Raw genomic sequence first — 23,398 nt, forward strand, 5'->3', positions numbered from 1 at the left:
GCCCGGCCTGCCCCTGCTAGGGCCACCTCCCAACCTTGGGGCTTTGCAGACTTTCCAGGGGAGCCACTTCCAGAAGGGATGGCCAGAGGCAGTGGCTGGGGGCACATATCTCAAAGATACCGGAGAGTCGTGGTGGTGGCAAAACCATTACAGATCTGATCCTCCAGTGGGGGGATAAATACTGAACCCTGTCAGCACTGGGCCTGCCTCACCCTAGCACAGCATGGGGGATAGACGGGGCTGGGTTTAATTTCTTAACAGCAGCAAAGCATCTCCCACCCAGCTCGTAAAACAGCCACGTTCGATAACAGCAGGTTCTTTGCATCCGCTCCACTGTGTCTGGGGGCTTTAAACGCCTGTCCTATCCGTACCCACGTCCGCTCACAGCACCCGAGACAGGTATCTGGGCCTGCTCACCACCCTGAGATCTAGTGGGGAGCACTGGGAGGTGGGCCTTGGTCCTTAGCAGACCTGTGCAGGGTCCCCACGCCAGGTAGGCGGGAGATGTGTTGGTCTGTCCCGGTGGTTCTCAACCTATTTACCAGTGTGGGCTGCATACGCAGCTCTTTATGTGTTATGTGGGCCGCATCCACGCAATATAGATACTATCTGTATGGCCCTGAGGATGTCACATGGGCTGCAGCTGCATGCTGATTGGGCCACAAGGGGCCCGTGGGAGGCAGGTTGAGAACCTCTGGTTTATATATTATAGCTAATTGGTTCTCATGGCCCTTTCTCTGTGCTGCTGGAGGCAGGGACTGGTTTGCACTCTTCACTGTGCTCCCTACGGCGCATCGACTGGGACTCACTGGGCTTGTCACCTTGTTCACTGGGGGGTTGTAGCATTTTTATTTACATTCTGCTAAGGTGCCCAGAGGCCCTTGGGCAAGTGGCACCAAGAAATAACCAGCATTGCTCTTACTGTAACGTTTCCATGCAATAATCAGGCGGCTGAGGGGGCTCCCTCCCCTGCCCCCCCCCCACAAGCTCCCCTCTGCCCTCCACACAGCCAATGCTGGCATGGGAATACACTCCCTCTCGTCCCATCCACACTCAGTCCAGACTGTGTCCCCCTCCACTCCAGCAGCGTGATCGGCGCCGTCTCCTCTCTGCCAAGGGAGAGGATCGAATGTAGATACAGATGATGAAAGGCCCGAATCCAAATGCTGCCTGGGAATTTCCTTCTCGCTTTTCCATTTCTTTTTTCCTTTCCCTCTTCGCTCCTTCCAGTCGCATTTTACTGTTTTCCTTGTCCCTCCTTCCTGTCCCACTGTTCTTTTCCCTTCTGATGTTTTCCCTCCTCTTACTGTCTCCACCTTCTCCCTCCAAGCACTCCGCTCTCTCTTTCCTGAGGCCCAGCTCCCGTCTCTTTGTACACTGCACTTTTCTCTGCAAAGGCAGAGCTGTCTCCAGCCCCTTCCTGCCATCCCTGCTCCAGCCCCCAGCCTGCCAGGGAAGAAGTTCGTTTCCAGAATCTCCACGTCCCTCTGTCCCTGGCAATTGGACTCATCACATGGGAGCCCTGGCCTGCCCTTATGCAGCTGAAGGATTTGCCAAAAGTTCACAGGTGACTGTGTCCATTCCAGCACTGCCTGTCTCAACTCATGGTGTGCACGTGTAACCCACACACCTCCTGGGTGTGGTGTTCTGTCCCATCTAGTGGCACTGAGACCACTTAAAGAGAGAGAGATAAAATGAGTCTGCTCTACAACCTTAGCTAACAGCCAGTTGGCTTTTAGCTCATGCAGTAGAGAGGCTCATGCACTAAGTTCCCAAGGCCCCAGGTTCGATCCCGACAACCAGGGTTACAGTCAGCGTTAAACACACGCCTCTATTTCCACACACCCTCCCAACCCCTGCATGGAAGTCACACCTTGCAAACTGCCTCCCTTCACACACGTACACTTTAACTGGGCACTGACACCCTGCCTACCCACCCTGTGCTCACATGAACCCTCCTCACTGCAGACCTGGTGCCTTCTCTAGCGTTCAGGGGAGGAAAGTGGTGCGATCTCCCTGCTCACCCTCTGCTCTTTTCTTTCTCTCTTGGGTAGAGACGGGCCCTTGGATCTGAACCCAGAACCCAACTCGCCTGGCTGCTGGAGAAGTTGGGTTCCAACGCTGGACACTCAGCATGCATCTATCCTGAGACGCATCAAAATCCACCCTAGGGCCCCAGTCCTTCTCTTGTTAAAGGCAGTGGCTCACCTCCCCTTCACTTTAACAGGAGCTGGAAGAATAACCCACAGCCACGCACATACCTGTACACACACACCCCCACCAACTTCTTTCACAGCTACAAATCCCCTGCATCCAGAAGATGGCAATGAGTTAATAAAGGATTTATGGCTTTTGTCTGACCTTTAAGCATTGGCCTGCTAAACCCAGGGTTGTGAGTTCAATCCTTGAGGGGGCCATTTAATGATCTGGGGCAAAAATCTGTCTGGGGATTGGTCCTGCTTTGAGCAGGAGGTTGGACTAGATGACCTCCCGAGGTCCCTTCCAACCCTGATATTATATTATTCTGCTTTGTTTCTTTTCCTTATGAAGGGGTCATGTGTTCACAGCACACAGGACCTGTGAAACATGGGCTGGCTCTCAGGCAGAGACCGGTGTGCTGGAGGGACGTGTGCGCCTCAATGCAAAACAGATTGATGTGCAAAAAACGAGCACTGAAGGGTTATCCAGCTTTGAGCATTGCCGTACTCGGTGACCCCCCCCCAAACAAGCTGTGATTGGCTCAGTTTGGGAACTGCTCTGTTATGTGCATCACACATCACAACAATACACAGTTCCCAGAACCTCCAAGGGGGTCCCACCTGGTACCCAGAACGGCTGTGGAGTTAGTATTCCAGTTGCACGTGCCCTGACGGGCTGGGCAGACTGTGCTAGAGACCGTGGTGACAGGTTTCCCCAGCCCTCGGAGAAACCAAGTGCAGAACAGCCTCTTGGCAGAGACAGTGGGATATGCTCATTCTTCATGCACCGAAGACTTCTCTGCACAGGCTGGGCTCATAACTGGAGAAGCCAGACATAGTGCCCGGGATTCAGTCATTATGCAGAGACAGCTGGGTTTGTGAGACCCATGAGAACAGCATGGTGACCAGTCAGTTGGACACACTTGATCAGACTGAGTCTCTACTGGCTGTCACATTGCACTAGCAGTTCTCTGGTGGCGCCAACGGTAATTGTAGAACTTAAGCTCCCATCCCCTCAATGTCTCATATCTCCAGTACCACAAATGTCTGTGTTGCTTATTCACATAGTTACTATTTCAAATCGAAAGCTAACTTGATCGCTGGATGCTGAATTGCTCCCTTTAGCTTTCTGTGCCGCAGCTCGTTCACACTGTGGGATCAGGACGAAAAATAGCCTCTGACAGCAAGACTTGGCCAGTAGCAGCTGGATGGAAAGCACCCACTCCGTTCAGATGCACACTAGTGAACAAACCACTTTTCGGTCATGCATCCGGGGGCTGTGCTTTAAACAGGAGTACCTGGGTACTAACCCTGCTGTCACCCATAAAGTCCTGTGTGGTCTTGGAATGCTGCATAATTACTGTAATTATATATTTCCCTGCAGTATATTATTCAGCTATTAGATGGCTACATGTGCTACATAGAGTTCCAAAAAGGGCATGGTCCATGGTAAACCAAGAAGACAAAGGTGGAATACGAGCTGCGTGCAAGCCTGTATGTTTGTCTATAGATGTCATTAGTTTCATTAATAAACATCACTTCCTTAAGGACTGTGATTGCAGATAGCAGGGCAATACTAACAATTGTAAAATCCTAGGTAACATCAGATTTGCAACAATATTTACTGTCCTAGTTCTCCATTATTTTATCACCTCCCTGGAGACTCCGTTGAACTGTCTCCTGGCTTCTATTTAATCTCTAACAATGGCACATATATGTCTGAGTCTAGCATCTCCCATCAGGCTAAGCTAAAGCCCAAATCACATGTCCCATTCTGCCTAGCCAACATGGGCTGGCAGGGTTTAATCTTGATGGGAGTGAGAGTGAAGGATAGGGGAGAATAATCTGCAGGTGCCTTGAAGTCCTATAAAGCACCAATAAATCGCCCAGCTCTGCATGAGAAAGCATAAACTTTATGATGAAAATACACGGCGAGAGGGAGAGATGGGAGCGGGCCCATCACACCTGCCCGGGCAATGCCGGGAGGCGCCCTGCTCTCCTATGCCCAGCACACTCTAGCTAACGGCTGCCCCTCTCCGGCGCGGATTGACAAGGAGCTCCCTATATCTGGCAGCTCCCTTAATTGAAACCAAACCTGTGTTGCTCTTTTGTGAACAAACATGGCACAGAAGAAGAAATGTTTTCTGTTGGCTGCCAAGGCTTTAAGTGCCTACAGGTGTCTGAGGAATGCTAATGGCAGGGGGGAATGGGGGAAGGAGGGGGGCTGCGCTGCCTCCTGCATTTGGTTCCCATTAAGCCCCCTTCCCCACCCCCTCTACACCCGCCCTTTCTTCAACCCTCCAGCAATACGCAGCATTCACGAGCCAATTATTTCACCCGCTGCCCCACCCCATGTGAAGCTGTTGCCGCCTTAACGAAGAGCAGATGTGAGGGCGGGACGGTCCCACTGGCCTGCGATGACAGGCCAGAGACGGGCTGTTCTCCACTCTCTCCACTCTGTGTCCCCAGAGGATGTGCGAGAGAAAGGGAAAGTGGCTCCAGCTGCGTCCTGCCTCCGCTGGGCAAGGGATTTGGGTTACATCACTCTGCTGGAGGAAGCGGCAGGTCCCATGGGGCTTCTCAGCACCGCCCTGCTGATGGCACAGAGACACCTTCTGAGGGTAGCTCAGCCAGCTCCCATGCTCGCCAGAGCGAGTGTCCCCAGCAGACATTGCAGAGAAGACTACACCATCCCACCCCAGGGGGCTGTAAACTTCCCCTGCGAACTGTCTCGCAGGAGACACAGGACTCCCCCACGACAGCTACAACCCTCCCCAAGAACTATGACAAGGAAGCACCAACCTCCTGCCCTCTCCTCAGGCACGTGACTGTTACTCGGCGCTTTTCCAGCCCCAGGAATGTTCCCGGCAACAAAGGGGCGAACAAAGACGAAAGCCCTGCCCCAAAGTCCACAGCCAGCATAGTTCCGTTGGGCAGGGGGTGAGGAGGTGTGATCCCCGAGCCACATAACTGTGCTGACAAAGGCCCCTAGTGTAGACACAGTTATGCAGGCAAAACTGTGCTTCTGCCGGCATTCCTCATTTCGCTCGCAGGGGTGGGGGATGGACTAAAGCATACTGGCAAACACAGCTTTGCCAACATAAGCTGCGTCTACACTAGGAGCACTTTGCTGGGATAGCATGCTGGGATAGTCTGAAGGTCCCAATCCCGTAGCTGGATTCACATAGGCAGACTCTTACACGCATGAGGATCCAATCCTTTGGAAGCTGTTTTACAGAAACCACCGTGCAAAGCACTGGGGTAGCATCAGAAAATTATCATGACCTTGCAGAAGTACTCATCAAATGTGAAATACAGGCCTGGTGGGAGATCCTTAGGGGGCACCCCGCTTTCAAGAGGGGCAATCAGTGGTAAAGGCATAGCAAGAGATCGCACTACAGTACTTGTCTGAGGTGAATTGAAAACTACTAATTCTTTTGTTTCTCTTTTTTACAGTGCACATAGTCGGAATCAAAAATAATAATATAAAGTGAGCACGGTGCACTTTGTATTCTGTGTTGTAACTGAAATCAATATATTTGAAAATGTAGAAAACATCCCAAAAATTTTCAATAAAAAGTATTCTATTATGGTTTAACAGTGTGATTAAAACAGCGATTAATCACAATTTATTTTAATCTCGTGATTAATCATGATTAATTTTTTTTAATCCTTTGGCACCCTAGTGCAGCTCTTTTTTAATTAAATGAGAACGTTTGCCTCATCTTAGTGGACGGTTTCACCACACACCTCACAGCACTTTGCCACGTTTGCTAATTCAGAAACTTGCAGGCAGATGGACAAACTTTGGGCAGCCCATAGCGAACAAACTCCTTGAGTCAAAGGCGTGTAATCCTGAAATAGTGACAAGGCAGCTGTACACCGGGAAACTGGAACTGAAGCAATACACTGTGACGAACGTCAAACAGCCGCCCACGGTGCAAGCGCGAGGGAGTGTTTGATGACAGAAAGCGGCTGGCAACCTGCAAAGGTAACACCTCTATCAACCACCCCAAGGTCATACATCTTAACTATTCCATGAGTCAATGCTGCAGAAGGAAGAGGAGAATCTTAAGAATCCATGGAGGACACTGGAGGACACTATCTGTTACTTGAGGAAATTCAGAATTGCCATTGATGGTGCTCGTGCACTGATGGAAGAAACATTCACCCACCCAATCATGGACAATGGAAAGCACCAGGAGCAGGAAACGCAGATGCCAGGGGCTAGAGCCGCCTTCCTGGCAGATCAGGCCACAGCAGGAAGAAATGTTCTGGGAGCAAGCGGCCATGCGATTAGAAATCTGTATTCGTGGCAGTTGGGTTTTTTTGATGTCATAGGGCTGGGGGAGGTGGGGTTCTGCGCTTGAATTAAATACATAACAAGGGACAGTTTCCCAGTGACCCCTGGTGTGAATGGGACCCCGGCATCTGTCAGGGGATTAGCACTTTGTAACCCCGATCCATGCCAAGTGCCTGGGACCAACGTACAAAGATCCAGCAACACTTCTGTATTACACTAATGAGTGTACACTGGAGGAAGGAGAGCAGCAATGAGATGATGTGGTTCATGCCCAGGGTGTGGAGAATATTCTTGAATGGATTTCTTTGTATGGGGCCTGAGAGTGGAAGTTTGATGGACAAAGTCAGGGGGAGGCTCTTTCTGCACAGCGGGGAGGCATGAAAGAAGCCGTAGTGGCAAGAGCAGCAAGGAAGCAGAGGACCAATGGAAAAGTGAAAAGAGACAAAGGCAGAGAGAGCCATGAGGGGGCTCATTTGTGCAGGGCCTTCCAAGCAAAGAGAAGGAGCTTGGGGCTGATGTAGAAGGCAAGGCGCAGTCTGTGGAGTGACCTGAAGAGGCAAAGCCCTTGCTCAGGGGGAGAAGCAAGGCAGATGTTTCCTAAAGCCCCATTTTGGAGGAGCTGCAATGGGGAAGGGGAGAGAAAGCGAGGCCAGAGAAAAGCACGTTCCTGTGTTCCTGGTATGTAACCAGGGCCTGGGGAAGGGCGTTAGCGGTGGGGATGGAGAGGAGCAGGGTGGATTCTGAAGGAATAATTGGCAGGACTGACAGCAGCGACGTGGATCACAAAAGAAGCTGCCACCCTCCTCCCATGAAATATCACGCAGGAAGCTACAACCACACCACAGCAGGGTCGCTAGCCAGCAGCAGCGGATGAACCTTGAGACTGGGTCAGGGGAGCCCCCTACAATATAGAGAAAGGCCCTTAGGCCCACATCCTCAAAGGTGCACCAGTCCTTCACTCCCAGGGCACCTGTGCAGATCCAGGCCTCAGCTCTAGATCCCTACAGATTTCCACAATCCATCCTATATGCCCAGGGGCAGCTCAGAGTTCAGGGGCTGACAGCTCACCGGAACACATTAGATTTAAGGATGAGTGAGCTAATATGGACCGACTCGGTCTTCATAGTGAACTCATGCCAAACCCCAAACCCTATTCCAGGCAGGAAATGTACCTGACATCTTATAGTTTCCTTTCCCTGGTGGCATTCTCATTCCCTGGCTCTGGCTGGCATAAGGAGCAATGAAATGCCACAAGGTGGGTTCTGCTCGGATCATTCGACTTGGTCAGGAATTTTTTGACTAAACATTTTTTCATCAGAAAAACGTTGATTTGTCGAAACCAAAACACTTCCCAGGAAAGGCTCAGTTTCTATGGATATTTCTACTCAACATTTTTTGAAATAAATGTTTTGAAGCTATCAAAATGTTTCATATTGACACTTTGAGAATGAAAGTTTGGTTCGAGCATTGCCCTGTTAAACGGAGGGTTATGAGTTCAATCCTTGAGGGGCCATTTAGGGATCTGGTGCAAAAATCTGTCTGAGGGTTGGACTAGATGACCTCCTGAGATCTCTTCCAACCCTGTTATTCTGTGTTAATAAAAATGGTCAAAATTGAAGCAAACCTTTTTGACTGACCCAAACCAAAATATTTGCTGGATTTTCAGTTTGCAAACATTTGAGATTTCCATTTTTCAGCCTGATTCGGGACAGGAAAATTTGTCGATGTCTCAAAGATTTTCATGGGGTGAGAAAACAGTTTCCTGCCCCGTCCATGCCAACTGGAGCTAGAACTTGCGGGGGGTATTGGAACCCTAGTGAGGAACCCGGTTTGGGTGGGCGTCTCAGACCTGTGCCCAAGTCGCACGGACAACATCCTTAGCAGAGGGAACAGAACCCAGGGAACCTCTGCCCATAAAGAACGAGGACTTGCTGTTGGAGCTGTCAGCTGTGAGTCAGCAGCTGGGTGTCATAATGACCAGGCCCAGCCACGAGAGGGGGACACAGTAAGACGGCATTACATTTTCTAAAGCTTGTGGTCACCCCATTTTGCCAGGCCAATGCTACTGTATTCTGGGGTGCTGAGGAGACTTCATCCCTGGAGCCAGGGACTTTGGAGATACCCCAGTTCAATATGCACCCAACTCCACTCCTGCACACCCATTTTAGGTATGCAACCCCCAAAGATCAGTCCCCCTGGAGCCCAGGAGCCCTGTGCAGGCAGCTTGTCCAATCCCAGGGCAGGATGCAGATCCTCACAGCCTGCTTGTGTCTCAATAATGCCAAGTGACATCTGCTGACTTACAAGTAAAGAGATGGTTTCTCTGAATGCCAGCCCTGCAACCTGCCCCTGGGATCTGAGAGTCATGCTGGCCTCTTTCCTTCTCACTCATCATCACCAATAAAGGTGCTGCAGGCCAAATTCTGCCCTCACTTATCCCCATACAGCCTATTGTCCACAGAGTATACCCATAGTGAGCCTTGTACAGGCCCATTGCCGGCTGTGGGTTTGCACAGGTGTAACTGATTGGAACTCATAAAAACATAAGAATGGCCATACTGGGTCAGACCAATGGTCCATCTAAGCCAGCGTCCTGTCTTCCAACAGTGGTCAATTCCAGGTGCCCCAGAGGGAATGAACAGAACAGGGCGATTATCGAGTGATCCATCCTTTGTTGTCCACGCCCAGATTCTGGCATTCCTTCAGCTCATGTGGAAATGGCCAATGTTTTTGGCTTTGAAGGCTAAGGGACCTAGTCTGGGCTGGCCGCCCAGCTGTGTGTACGTGGCATTAACTGGTAATGGCTTCTGTTTATTGCACAAAGTCATTTCATTCTAATGGGCCTGGGTCCCAACTTTGCAGCTGGCCCTTATCTCCATGACAGGCAGAACCTACACTCAAGGTCCCAACGTGTCGAAACTTGGAAGAGTCCTGAGCCAGTCCTGCATCGGCACCTGGCCAGGCCTGGTGTGTTGGAGAGCGTAGGCTGTGCTTTGGGGCATGGCCCTCCTTCACCTCGTCAGGCCTTTCAGCTCCTCCAGCCCACTTGCAAAGCGGCCCAGAGAGCACACAGGTATTTTAATGAGCTGATGGAGTCAATCCACAAACAATGAATATAAACCAGCCGGAGTTTGCCCTGTGACCCCAGTAATGACTTGTTTATCGTCGAAACAGCAGTGTGTAATATAAGACAATCTCAAAGTGTCACTAACTGGAAAAGCACCAGTAAATAGCACCATATAAATGTTAAGTCCTTGCACCAAGGTTTGCTATTAACCAAAGAGAAATCCTAAGGCCCTACTCCAGTTCCAGTAGCCCAGCCCCTTTGTGCTAGAGGAAGAAGGTATAATGTGGCCTGATGTGGATTAATGCTTGACAAATCATCCTCTATTATCTATATTACAGTAGCACCTAGAAGGAACAGATCATACGCGGCTCACCCCAAGCATTAAGAGGTAATGCAGAGGGAGCTGAAGGCAAAGCCACGGGTGGGCTTGTCGCCACCTTGATTACTAAAGTGAGGGGAGAAATGCCTTCACACCCGTGCTTCGATCCCTTGGGCTGAAACCTAAACAAGGGGAGAGATCGCCAGCCACGGACAGGAAAACGCGGCAATTCTGGGGCAAGCATGTGCCAGGAAGTGTGGAATGTTCACCTGCCTCTTTCGTTGGGAGTCCAGTAAGGGGAGGAGGTGATGGGGAAAGGAGTGGAAAGTGCTCTCTGACTCGGAGCTCTTAGCGGCCAGATTCTGCACTGACCTATATCTCCCCAACCCACTCCTCCCGGAGGCCAGACAGTCACATTCTTTGTTAGCACCTAAGGTCACCCTGGCCTGAAATATCGGTAATTGGCCACTGTCAGAGGCTGGAACCACTGAGGGTCTGACTTGATATGGCAGCTCCCAAGCAGCCAGGTGGAGAGAGGAGAGCAGAATGAGGGGATGGAGCAGAAGAGGGAAGGGAGAGAAATGGATGGTAGGAAAGAGAAGGCAGGAAACTGGAAATAAAATTGTATGAGTCTTGACACTGATTTCATTGGGAGCAGGATCGGGCCTGGAAATCAGTGGAAACGGTGCTGTACAGCCCAGCGGGAATGCACCGTCTCTGCCCTGGAGGAAGGAGAGATGTGAGGGGAAGTCAGGGTCAGACGGAACCTGCCATCTTGATGCTGACAGCACTCCCATTGCCTTGGGAGTCTCGCCCGAGTAATGGCGGCTGGATTTGGCCAATAGGGATCAGCGCCGAAACACTGAGAGTGCAGAAAATGCCAGCCCCTGGCTGAATGAGATCCCATGGGCTGTGACCTGCAGCTTCGGGGTGTAAACTGTTGGAGAGCAGCCACTCCCAAAGCCCCTCGCTGTGGAGATGAGTGAGTTAGAAATAAAATCATTGTCCCTATAAAGCACCCCTACGCTGCCTCTTTTACACCAGTGGCTGCTTCACACACAGTGATATACATACAAAGGTCGAGAATTTGCGGCCAGCTGAAGATTTCATTCTAGGACATTTTCCAGGGCCCCATGGGAATGGCTTGCTCAGAGAATTTGGAGCCCGGTTTCCCCGTAATGGGCTCTGCTTCAGTCACTGACACCCAGATCAACCAATTTTCTTTTCATAGAATCATAGAATATCAGGGTTGGAAGGGACCTCAAGAGATCATCTAGTCCAACCCCCTGCTCAAAGCAGGACCAATCCCCAGACAGATTTTTTTACCCCAGTTCCCTAAATGGCCCCCTCAAGGATTGAACTCACAACCCTGGGTTTAGCAGGCCAATGCTCAAACCACTGAGGGGCAATAGGAGCCTATGTAGATCTCACCCAGGTTTGAGCTGCAAAGGGCTGTTATCTCTGTTCTATGGGCACAGAGAGATTAACTGCCATGCTAAGGTCACACAGAAAATCTATAGCAGAGTGGGGATTAGAACCCACATAGTCTGAAGTGGTTTCTCATGTCCAAACCATAAGTATTGCCTCCTCTGCAGGATGCACCCCTAGTGCTGGGCATAGCCAGCACTAATCTCTCACCCCTAGAGGTCATTCTCCCTGGCACAATGGCTTCTGTAAGGGATCAGCTCAGCAGGGTTGCACATTAGTGCCCTATAGGTGAAAACATCCACACCCAATTCCCTGAGCCAGGCCATCCCCAAGCAGCCTGGGGAGTTTATCCTTTGTGCCACCAGTGCTGCCTGTTTTACAGCTGAAATGGGCAGGGAGTCACATAAGTTGCTGCAGCTCGGTTTTTATTTACTTTTGTTCATTGACGGCTAAACACGTCTCAGCCGCATCTAAACCCGTCCCGTGTGACTTGCCAGAGCAGTGGCCTGGGGAATCTCCCATCATCTCAATGTCGTTGCTGTAGAAATATTTGTATTAACTTGCAGCAGCAACCAGAGTGAGATGACTGCAGAGCTCCTGCCGCGTTACAGCCTGGAACATGCGGGACATTTGTGGTGTCTACTAGAACCTGGGTGGAGATCCACTTTTAAACAAAGATAACAGAGGAGCAAATAGGCTGAACTAGGAGGCATTAGCTGCCTTTTTTATTATGTAGTACACACCTGATTTAATGCTCTGCAGGCCCCAATTATTGCAGTGTGCAGGCCAAACCCTGATCCCTTTGGAATTATTAATATTATTATTTATTTGTATTATCGCAGCATCTAGGAACGCTGGTCATGTACCAGGACCCCATTGTGCCAGGTGCAAAAGACATGAATGGTAGTTTGCCTTCAGCGAGGCCATATTGAAGGCTTGGGCATGTTAAAAGAGCATTTTCTATGTACTCGAGCAGAGCAAGTCCTTTACAAGGAAACCCAGGTAAAGCAAAAACATTCCCATGACCCCAAAAGAGGAGCATGCAAATGGAAACGGTGCTAAGCAGGGAACAGGTCTGCTGGAATGCAGGCGCTCTGTGGGTCTCAAATTCAAACATGCCCCAGCCCGTAGGTCAGCTGCAGCCTCTGAGATGCCAGCCTGTGAAAAGTCGGATACTGTGAGACAGCTGAGCCATCCTTGTAGCTAGAGGCGGGCAAACTAGCTCCAGTAAGACAAGAACTAATTGAACCTTTGCCTGAGTTTTGCTAATGAGCTGGAAAGGGCCGGGCAAGGCGGCTGGTAACAAAGCTGGTCTTCTGGCTCCATGATGGAGAATTGCTGCTTTCACTGTACGTTTCCAGCCCTCTTCCTCGCTATGATCACCCCACAAGCTCCTTCACCCTGCTCCACCCCCGCCCCCCCAGTGGTGAGGGGACCAGCAACATTCATAGACTCATAGACTCTAAGGTCAGAAGGGACCATTATGATCATCTAGTCTGACCTCCCGCATGATGCGGGCCACAAAGCTGACCCTCCCACTCCTGGAATAATTCTCTCCCTTGACTCAGCTGTTGAAGTCCCCAAATCATGATTTAAAGACTTCAAAGAGAGACCTGCCCACCTCAGAATCAAAGCGGACCCTTTCCCTATCTGAGCACCCAGCCCACTACCAAAGGGGACCTGCCCAGGCATCCCACAGCCTGAGGTCACAGGACAGCCCACCTACTAGCATCGCTGCTGCTGAGAGGGACAGTTGGCACATGGAGAAGTCACCAGGAGGGGTGTGTGAAGAGGCCACAGACGCAGTGAGCCAGGGCTGGGCAGGAGATACGGGGTGGGGGGTGGGGCTTGCCTTGTGGGTGGATGTAGATGGAATTTATGGCTGGGGGGGGGGGAGTGTTTTACCATGTGTGTGTCAAAAAATGGTTCTAAACATACAGGTGGCACCTACCAGCCCAAACCCACCTGCACCCCGCACCAGGCCCTGACCCCATCATCTACACCAGTGCAGAGTAGGGGAGAACCAAACCAAACCAGCCTGGCAATAATTCACACCAGCTTTGCACCAGTGTGAGTGGCAGCTCCCGGTGCTAGGCAAGGAGGAATCTTGCCCCAGAGCTTCCCACCGGATCTACAATGTTTCTGTATTTGCCCCTTGATTGTTTTTCACTCCTGTGGCTGTCTCCAGGCCACGACCCCATGGGAGACGATGCTGCCCTGAGAGAGTGTCTGCCCGGTTCTGTGGCCCCCAAGAGGCTGAGAAGAGAAGCAATGGGATAGAGAAGGAGACTTGGGCCCCATCCTACACTGCCAGACACAGGGGCAGAGCCCAGCACCCTCCCAGCTGCTAGGGTCCATGTAGTTCTCCTCACTAAGGCCCAGAGAGCTGGTAGTTGACACTTACATTATTTGTATTTAAATTGGAGCTGAATGGGAATTTTCTGACATGTTTTTTCATTGGAAAATGCCGATTGGTTGAACCCAAATTTCAGGTGGAAACACACTTGTTTTCATTAAACTGTCTTAGGCCCAGGATGGAATTTCTGTTCAAAGAGATGGCTCCACCCCAGAATGGCCGCGAGCCTGCTGGTTAGAGCACTCAGCTGTGTTGCTGGCAAGCCAGGTTCAAGTCCCTATGCTGCTCGACGTGGATCAGAGCCGCAACTTGACCCTGGCTCTCCAACAATGCAGCCGAGTGCATTAATCAGCAGGCTATGGAGTGAGCCTAGCTCACTGGCCCAGTGAAGAGTTTCTTATCCAGGTACAATGGAACCTCTTCCACAGGAGAAATTGGCTCTAGAGCCTGGTGTTACGGCACTTAGCTGGGATGGGAAAGCCCCATGTTCAAGCCCCTGCCCCAAATCAGGAAGGGCAGGGACCTGACCGTTGGTTTCCCACAGGAGAGGTCAGTGCCTGGGCTACTGGGTGGGGCTCTGGCTTTGTTCTGATGCGGCATGAAAACAAATGCCAATACTTTCTGAGAACTGAGATATTTCTTGCAAAATAGAAATTCCGTTTTCTGGCCAGCCCTGATTTGAACATTACAGAACTTGATCATAGAGCCGCCAGCCGCTCAGAAACCTCCTCTAAATGCACCCAGACATCACATCCTTATGCAGCAATAGCAGCCACCTTGCAGCATGTCTGCTCTTATCCCTCCAGTTAAAGCATGGAGGACTGTGAAGTCTATCCCTGATTCACTGGGTGGCCTTGAGTTCTGGGTGTCACAGGTCTTGGGTGCCCAGCTCACACCAATGTACCCTCACAATGGAGGTACCCCAGATGAGTGGACACTTTGGGCTCTGACCTCTCTCCGTGCCTCAGTTTCCCTGTCTGCAAAATGCAAATAAACAACCACCCGCCTTTGAAAGGTGGCCTGAGATCTTCAAAGGAAAGCTGCTACATCGGTGCAAAATGGGATCAGCCAAAGTTTCAAAGCAGGGAAGAGTCCCCCTCCTGAGCCCAAGAATGGTTTTCATTTTTTCTTGTATCAATGTGAGGAGGACTTTCCGATGGACGTGTGTCACAGGTGGGTTACCCAGACGAATCCTGTTTATTTATTATTTATATCATGGTAGCACCCGGTGGCCACAATCAGGGATCGAGGTCCCCTTGTGCTAGACGTTGCCCCATTCCTCCCCTCAAAAGCCTTATTCTTGCTTCCTTTACTCTGGTTTTCAAGCTCTCATTGCTTTTCTCTCATAGAAAAAGGAATCCTTTTTGTGCAACAAAAGCGACTTCTATTGTCCTCGAGACAGGGGCATGATTGGAGATAGTCGGTTGTGTAAAAAAAAATAAACGTGAGCCAAAATCCGAAGTATAATTTCCCTTTCTTTGGCCTGGGGGAGGAGAGCGGGACAGAGAATGGCTGCGGCATGCTACTCTGCTCAACAGCTGGTCCTGATCTATTTTCTCTTGAAAAGGAGGGGGGGGAAACATGCAAAAATGATATCTCTGCTTCTAGAAAATATGAGCAGGGCATTAGTTTCTTTGCACACTTGTCTTTTACAGGAGTGGATACAGCTCGGGCAGAAACCAAAGGCAGCGGGGGAAAGGAGGGGGGGGGGAAATCTGTCAAAATGTTTTAAAATGTCACTCTAAGTGGGACCTTTCGTGCAAGGCTGTCAAAACAAGAGGCCCGACCCTTTCACACAATGGGCCTCTATGAAGACAGGTTCGTAACCGAGAGCCACTTTTCAGTCAAGTCAGGGTGAAGTGATTGCACTAACGAGTCAGGGGCTATAATAAGGGGAGAGACAGCTGTCAGGAACCCAAACTGGCCCTAAGTCCACATTAATGAGACTTCACATGGAGAAGTCGTCTCTTTCAGGAAGGCCAGGATCTGAGGAACAGCTGGAGCCCTGCAGTCATCAATGCTGTTTATTAGGAGACAAAGAAAAGAACTTTGCTCTGAGTGTTTAAGGTCAAACTCAAGGTATCCCCAGGAGACAGCAGGAGAATTTATGAAGTGGTGGACAACTGGTTCAGCAAGAGTTCTTGTTCCCTGACTGAGCACCGTTATCTGCCTACTGCCTAGCTATCAGGCTAGCCCTGTACCTTGCCTCCCAGAGAGCCCTTCATGATCACTTACCTGCGTTTGTCTTTACTAAAGCTGTTAGGTGCTGCTGCGGTGGAGTTTAAATATCACTGTAATTCCCCAGGCAAGTGTGACAGCTCTTGTTAATCAGAAACCACCCTCATCACTGCTGCTTCCTTTGCTACACACAGGCAGGTAATATTTCCTCCAAGACTGAGTTGTCCCAGAGTGAATGTGATTAGTTGGCACTTGGAAGAAGAAAGGGACAGATGCATTCCTGCATGGAGAAGAGAGAGGGTTTAGCAGGGAACAGCTGAGACAGGAATAATAGTATTTATTTAGGGAAACTGAGTCAGCGAGCAAAAGTGATTTGCTCAAGGTCACTTAGCAGGTCAGTGGCAGAGCAAGGACTAAAGCTCAGGTCTCTTGACTCCCACCTTGTCCTCTGGATCACATGACTAGCTGCTAGTCATTTGTGGGAGGCACAGAGGTCCCATGAGCTGGGCTTTCTCTGTGGTTCTTAAAAAGTCTTCAGTGACCTGATTCTGCCCTCACTGACCCCAGTTTTACACCATGTGATTTCATTGACTACAATGGAGTCACTCTTGTTTCACACTGGAGTAAAGCAGGCCTGGTCTTCACACAAAAGCTATGATGATTTAACTAAAAGCACTTCTTAAATGGCTTTAAACTGAGATAAGTCAGATTTCAACTAGAGCTGGGTGTGATGGGATGTCCGCCCCACACAGGACTGGAAAGGGTTAAGATGGCCAGGTAGGCCAATTAACTCTACAGGCAACAGATAATGTCTACTGCTGGGAAAGGACAGTCACTCCCTGGGAAGATTGAGGAGGGTTTGGAGCTGCTATACCCAAAGAGAGGAGGGGAACTAGAGTGCAGGGAAGGAGCAGTGAGGGCTGGGAGAGGAAAGCCCGGAACTTCTGAGTTGAGAGTCCCGGGACTGGAACCTGGAGAAGAAGGCGAGCCCCTGAGGGCGCAGCATAGACTTGAGGCGGTGAATGGGAAGACTGCTCAAGGAAGGATGCTGTGGTTCCTGGAGCGAGAGAGGGGCTGCAGACCAGAGAGAGAGTCAGAGCGATCGCATGCGAAACTCAGAAGGGGGCGTTGGCCTCGAGAGCTAATCCCCAGAGTGACCAGGAGGAGGCGCCAGCCCATCGGTGAGTGGAGCACCCAGTGACACTGGACATTTTTTGGCCAAAACTTTTTTTCAGCCAATGGTCTGGAATTCATGACTTCTTTCCGTGAATATTTTGTCTGGAAAAAACCTCAAAAACATTTTGAAAAAAGTGAAACATTTCATTTTGACATTTTTCTAAAGGAAATGTGTCAATTTTTCAGTTCACTGTGAATATTCCTTTGGAAATTTCTTTGTTTCATTAAAAAACAATTCAAAATGTTAACAACTGCTCAGAATCTAAATGAAACATTTAGTTTCAGGTCAAATGAAACACAATTTTTTTCTGACTTTTTTTGACATGCTGAAAATTCTCCTAAAATTTGTTTTCAGTTTGACCCCGAATATTTTTTCCCATTTTTTTCTGAATTGCCTGTGAACCAAAAAAATCAGTTATTTGCACCATTCTAGTTTCAACCAACGTAAGTGCGTTCATTGTGTTTGCATTGGTTGACTTAAAAACACACTTCTGTTACAGCGGTGCAACTCTGAGTGTAGACTGGGTCTAAAATCAGGATTAGGCCCTACCTAAAGTAAAATTCACCCAATGACTTAAACAGAGAGAGATAGACCAGTGTTGGGGAGGCATTTTGCCATCAGATTGGACTGAATACAAGAAAAGAAACACACAAGCTTCAGTTCCAAGGTCCCAGAAGAACATAGGGTTTGCGATATCCTCTCAGACTAACAGCACCATCTGCATCAGATTGATGTTCCATGAGGTCTGATGTATCTCACCTTTGTCAAAGCCCTGTGGGCCAGATTCTACCCTCTGTTACATGAGTGTAAACTCACAGTGACTCCATTGATTTCCATGTAGTTGTTCTGGATTCACACCGGGCTACCGAGAATAGACTCTTATTCTTCAGGGGATGGCTCCATAGAGCACCTAGTCAATAGTTCAATGCCAGAAAATGACACCATTCTCTTGATTTGTAGCAGGACAGGTGTGGGGTCTGGAAGGGCCACACTGAGAATGCCACACTCAGAGCAGACTGAAAGAAATAGGGCAGACAATCCCCCCAAACTGATGGTTTGTATATTTAGATAAGAACATAAGAACAGCCATACTGGGTCAGACCAAAGGTCCATCTAGCTCAGTATCCTGTCTTCCAACAGTGGCCAGTGCCAGGTGCCCCAGAATGAACAGAACAGGTAATCATCAAGTGATCCATTCCCTGTCGCTCATTCCCAGCTTCTGGCAAAGAGAGGCTAGGGACACCAGCCCTGCCCATCCTGGCTAATAGCCATTGATGGGCCTATCCTCCATGAATTTATATAGTTCTTTTTTGAACCCTGTTATAGTCTTGGCCTTCACAACATCCTCTGGCAAGGAGTTCCACAGGTTGACTGTGCATTGTGTGAAGATTCACCAAGCCAGTAACAAAAGAGCTTCTGCAGTACCACGCTGGTTAACCAGAAGCCAAACACAGTCCCCTTTAGGTATTCCAGCCCTTGGCTCCCATCCACACAAACAGGACCGGCTCCAGGCACCAGCCGAGCAAGGTCGTGCTTGGGGCGGCAGATTCTAAGGGGCGGCATTCCGTCCAATCCTAGGGTGGCACAGCCGTCCTTTTTTTTTTTTTCTTTTTTTTTTGGTTTGCCGCTCCAGCCGCCCTGTAGGGGGCGGCGGCGCAGAGGAGAGGCGCACCCTGCTTGCTCCATCTATCCCAGCTGGTGCCAAGTTTGCAGCAAGCCCGGCAGCCCGTGTCCTTCCCTCCCCGCCGACCTTCAATTCACCTGCAGGCGGGAGGGGTGCGGAGCCCTCCTGGCAGGCGGCGTGGCGGGAGGGGCCAAGTGGCAAGCGCCCCAGCTGAAAGAAGCCCTGGCCACCCCCCTTCTCTCTCTCCCCCCCGCTCCCTCTCCCTCCCCCCTGCTAGCTGGGGTGCGCACTCCGCTGCCCGGGACACGTCTGCAGCGCAGGGAGTCCTGCTAGCCAGAGTGCAGCCACCGCCCACCCAGAGGCTCGCCAGCACGGCCGGGGGAGGCAGCCGTGAGCCACCAAGTAAGTGGCACCGAAATTTTGCACCTTGGTTGGTTTTTTTTGCTTTGCTGCTCCGGCTGTCCTGCACATGTTTTGTTGTTGTTGGTTTTTTTTTTTTTTTTTTTTTTTGCTTGGGGCGGCAAAAAAGCCAGATCCAGCCCTGCACACAAACAGGTCTAAGATAGTGAGAGGTTACTGAAAACCCATTTCACCATATGAGGTTCGAACTGATCTCAAAGGATCAAAAACTTATCCCAGGTCAATATGTATCTCAGATCTGACCGAAATATTCCACTGTCAACCAATCCTTCGTAAGATAAAAAATTAATAATAAAAGAAAAGAAAAGAGTTATAAATGGTTAGGGAATCATGTACATACAAGTGATTGCAAAGTCCTTATATCAGGTTTGTAGCAGTGATGGAATAGACTGCTGGCTTGCAAAAATATCTCTGGTAACTTCCAAAAGATTGGAACATCCTCAGTCCATAGTTCAAGATGCTCCTTTTAGTTGTAATTCCACAGTCCAGAGAATTAGAGCAGGAAAGAGGCAAAATGAGGGGTCTCAGAGGTCTTTTATACCCTTTGCCATGTGCATGGAAGTTGTTTACTGTTCCAAATGAAGCCCACAACCCCTGTGTATGGAAAATGACTGGCCCAAGATGGAGTCCTGGGTAACATGAGCATATCACATGTCCTTACACAGTCTGCTGACTCACAGGGGTGGCCACTGGCTCCTCTGTCTGAGGCATGCTAAGAAACAACTATCTGGACATTGTGATGGCCTTGATGAGCCATCAACCCCTAGCTGTCTAGCCCTGATGTAAATCCATCTGGTGGGTGTCACCCAGGAACGAAACACAGGTTTAAGATACAAGCATACAGCCAATATTCTTAACTTCATATACAAGGATGATACGTGCATATAAACAGGATAATCGTACTTAGCAAATCATAACTTTTCCATTGACGTCTTACATGATACAAGTGGTCACCTTTCTTATACACAGTGTCACAGGGTCATCCTGGCTAATTACCTGCATCAAGTGCCCCGTTAGTCACAGATTGAAGGTGGCAACTCAGACCAGACCCTCCATACAAGAACCCCAAGAATACACGGATTTTGTTATGACAGTGTATATTCCAGGAGCATGTAGAGGACCCACCTGAGGTCAGTTGTGCTGGACACTGCAGAGATGTGGGTGCATAACTGGTTGCAAAACCATTCCCAGAGAGCAGTTATCAGTGTTCAGAGTCCAGCTGGGAGGGCATATTGAACGGGGTCCCGCAGAGATCAGTTCTGGGTCTGGTTCTGTTCAATATCTTCATCAATGATTTAGATAATGGCATGGAGAGTACACTTATAAAGTTTGCAGATGATACCAAGCTGGGAGGGGTTGCAAGTGCTTGGGAGAATAGGATTATAATTCAAAATGAAATGGACAAACTGGAGAAATGGTCTGAAGTAAATAGGATGAAATTCAATAAGGACAAATGCAAAGTACTCCACTTAGGAAGGAACAATCAGTTGCACACATACAAAATGGGAAATGACTGCCTAGGAAGGAGTACTGCGGAAAGGGATTTGGGGGTCATAGTGGACACAAGCTAAATATGAGACAGCAGTGTAACACTGTTGCAAAAAAAAGCGAACATCATTCTGGGATGTATTAGCAGGTGTGCTGTAAGCAAGACACGAGAAGTAATTCTTCTGCTCTACTCCACTCTGATACGGCCTCAACTGAAGTATTGTGTCCAATTCTGGGCGCCACATTTCAGGAAAGATGTGGACAAATTGGAGAAAGTCCAGAGAAGAGCAACAAAAATGATTAAAAGTCTAGAAAACATGACATATGAGGGAAGACTGAAAAAACTGGGTTTGTTTAGTCTGGAAAAGAGAAGACTGAGAGGGGACATGATAACAATTTTCAGTGCATAAAAGATTGTTACAAGGAGGAGGGAGAAAAATTGTTCTTCTTAACCTCTGAGGATAGGACAAGAAGCAATGGGCTTAAATTGCAGCAAGCGCGGTTTAGGTTGGACACTGGAATAAATTGCTTAGGGAGGTTGTGGAATCTCCATCATCAGAGATTTTGAAGAGCAGGTTGGACAAACACCTGTCAGGGATGGCTTAGATAATACTTAGTCCTGCCACTAGTGCAGGGCACTGGACAAGATGACCTCCTGAAGTCCCTTCCAACCCTGATATTTTATGATTCTATGATTCCCCCACCTCACAGGCCTGGGGGTGGGGCTGCAGCAAGGTCCCCTGTGCCCCTTCCCACGTGTTGCAGGAGAAGCAGAGGATGGAACTATCCTGTTGTCCACGGGGGAAAGGAGAGGAGGGGGCAGAGCTGGCCTAAGCGACTAGGTTCTTTCTGCTCCCTGTCTCCCTGTGAGAACGGTGTCGGTATCTCTCAATCCCCTACCCAAAAACCTCTCTGGCTCCTTAGGGGGAGGAGAGCTCTGTCTGCCCCTTCTGACTGGCTGCTCTTCCCTGGGAGGCAGGGCAGTGGGGAAGGCAACCAATCAGAGGACGTTTTCTTTGCGCAGGCCAGAAATTCATGAGGGCTGGAGCTTCTTGAGTCACACGTAAAGGGCTGGTAACCTGCTGTGCACCTATTCCTCCCACCCGCCCCTGAGCAGGCAGGTGGAGAACGAATCCTCTGTGCAACAGCCAGCCCTGCTGAGCCTGCAGAGGATGGAGGAGGATGCATGGACCAGCAGCAAATTACTACCCACCTGAAGCAAGTGGGCAACAGAAAATTCCCTCCAGTGGTACAATTCCTTCCTTTCCCTCTCCTGGAGCAGCACCACTGCACACCACCCATTGCTCTGAGCAGATTGAGCCCCAATGAGCTAGCCCTAAGCTAAGGTGGAGCTGGCCAGAATTTTCTCTCTTTCACCCAGAAATAATTGCGATTCTGGTCAAAACGTTCCCTGAAAATGTTCTTGTTTTGAAAAACAAACATTTGAATCTTTTTTTTTTTTTTTTTTAGTTTCTAGCTTTTCAATGGAAAAATCCTGAACATTCTTTGGAAGGAAATTTTTAAAACAAAACAAAAAATCCTGAAAATTTCCCATGGAGAATAACGGGTGTTTTTGATCCGCTCTCGGGAGCACTCCTTAGGGCGAGGCGGCTTGGCTTCCTCAGCACCGAGGCGCCTGAAAGGAAAGCTAAACACACAAGGGAGAAAGAACCAGCAAGGAGGCCTCAAACCAGCCCCAAAGCTCCTCAAGGCCCAACCCAAATCAGAAGTTCCCAGAGTCTGCTCTCTGTGTTGTCTCTGACAAACATCACCGCGCCCGCCCGGCCTCCTGGGAAAAGGCCGTTCCAGTGGCTGAGGGGTGGCAGACGAGCTGCACTGTCCAAGCAGAGCCTATTAAGAAGAAAAAGAGTCTCCATGGAGCCCCTCAGAAGAGCAGCTGAGGGACGGGTGCTGCGGATGCTTAGTACCTCACAGGGCACATCCCCATTGATGGGTACAGCATACGATTGACATCCTTTGGGTGTATTTCTCTGCTCCTGGAAATGGGGGTGCATCTGGGAGTCAGGCCAAGTCCCCCATCCTGCACTGGGACTCAGACCCCCCCCAATTCCCACCAGCTTGCAGTTCTGCAGGGTCCTCGTTCATGCAGCGTGTTTGCCATCCGCTGAACCTGAGCAGGTAAAGAGGGCACATCTTTTTCCAATTGAAGCGAGGCGGCGGGCTGCCACGACATAACAAGCTTGGCAAATCGGAGCTTATTGAATTTGTTAACATCATCCCTGGGTCCACGGGCCGGGGAGCGGGGCTGGGCTGGGAATTCCCCTTGCTTTTCTTATTTTTTGTATAAAAGTTTTGGGGGCTTCTTGATTACAGCCACCGCACTGCGTGCCCACCGGCCTCGCCGACGAAGGTCGGGGGCCTCTTCCCAAGCTGGCTGGGGGACTTCGTGGGGCGTTTCTGGGGCTGCGCGGGCGGAAATGAGCGCTAGTCCCTCTTGTTGCTTTAAACCCATGTCAGGTTGAAAGGTTGAGCAAACACTTTGGAAGTCAGTAAGCTTGACCTGCATTCCCTGGGGCTGGGCTCACAGACAGGATCCCCGTGCTGTCACGCCATGTTGTGAGAACCTGGCCCCAGAGATTTGGGGCAGGATTTTGTTCTGGTACAAACTACCCCTTTTTCCTTTCACTAATGATTTGTGTGACTCTAGGGAAGGGGCTGGCTGGAGGGAGCTCCCGTGGGGCTCAAGGCCTTCTTTGCACAGTAACAGGACAACACGCACAGTAGCAGTGCAGGCTCCCTTTGTATTGCCCCACCAATGTGCATCTAACTTTGCCCTGAATGACCAGCTCTTTGGATGAGGGAATAAGTCACTCTCTTTA

The sequence above is a fragment of the Chrysemys picta genome, chromosome 16, assembly GCF_011386835.1.
Source record: "Chrysemys picta bellii isolate R12L10 chromosome 16, ASM1138683v2, whole genome shotgun sequence".
Lineage (NCBI taxonomy): Eukaryota > Metazoa > Chordata > Testudines > Emydidae > Chrysemys > Chrysemys picta.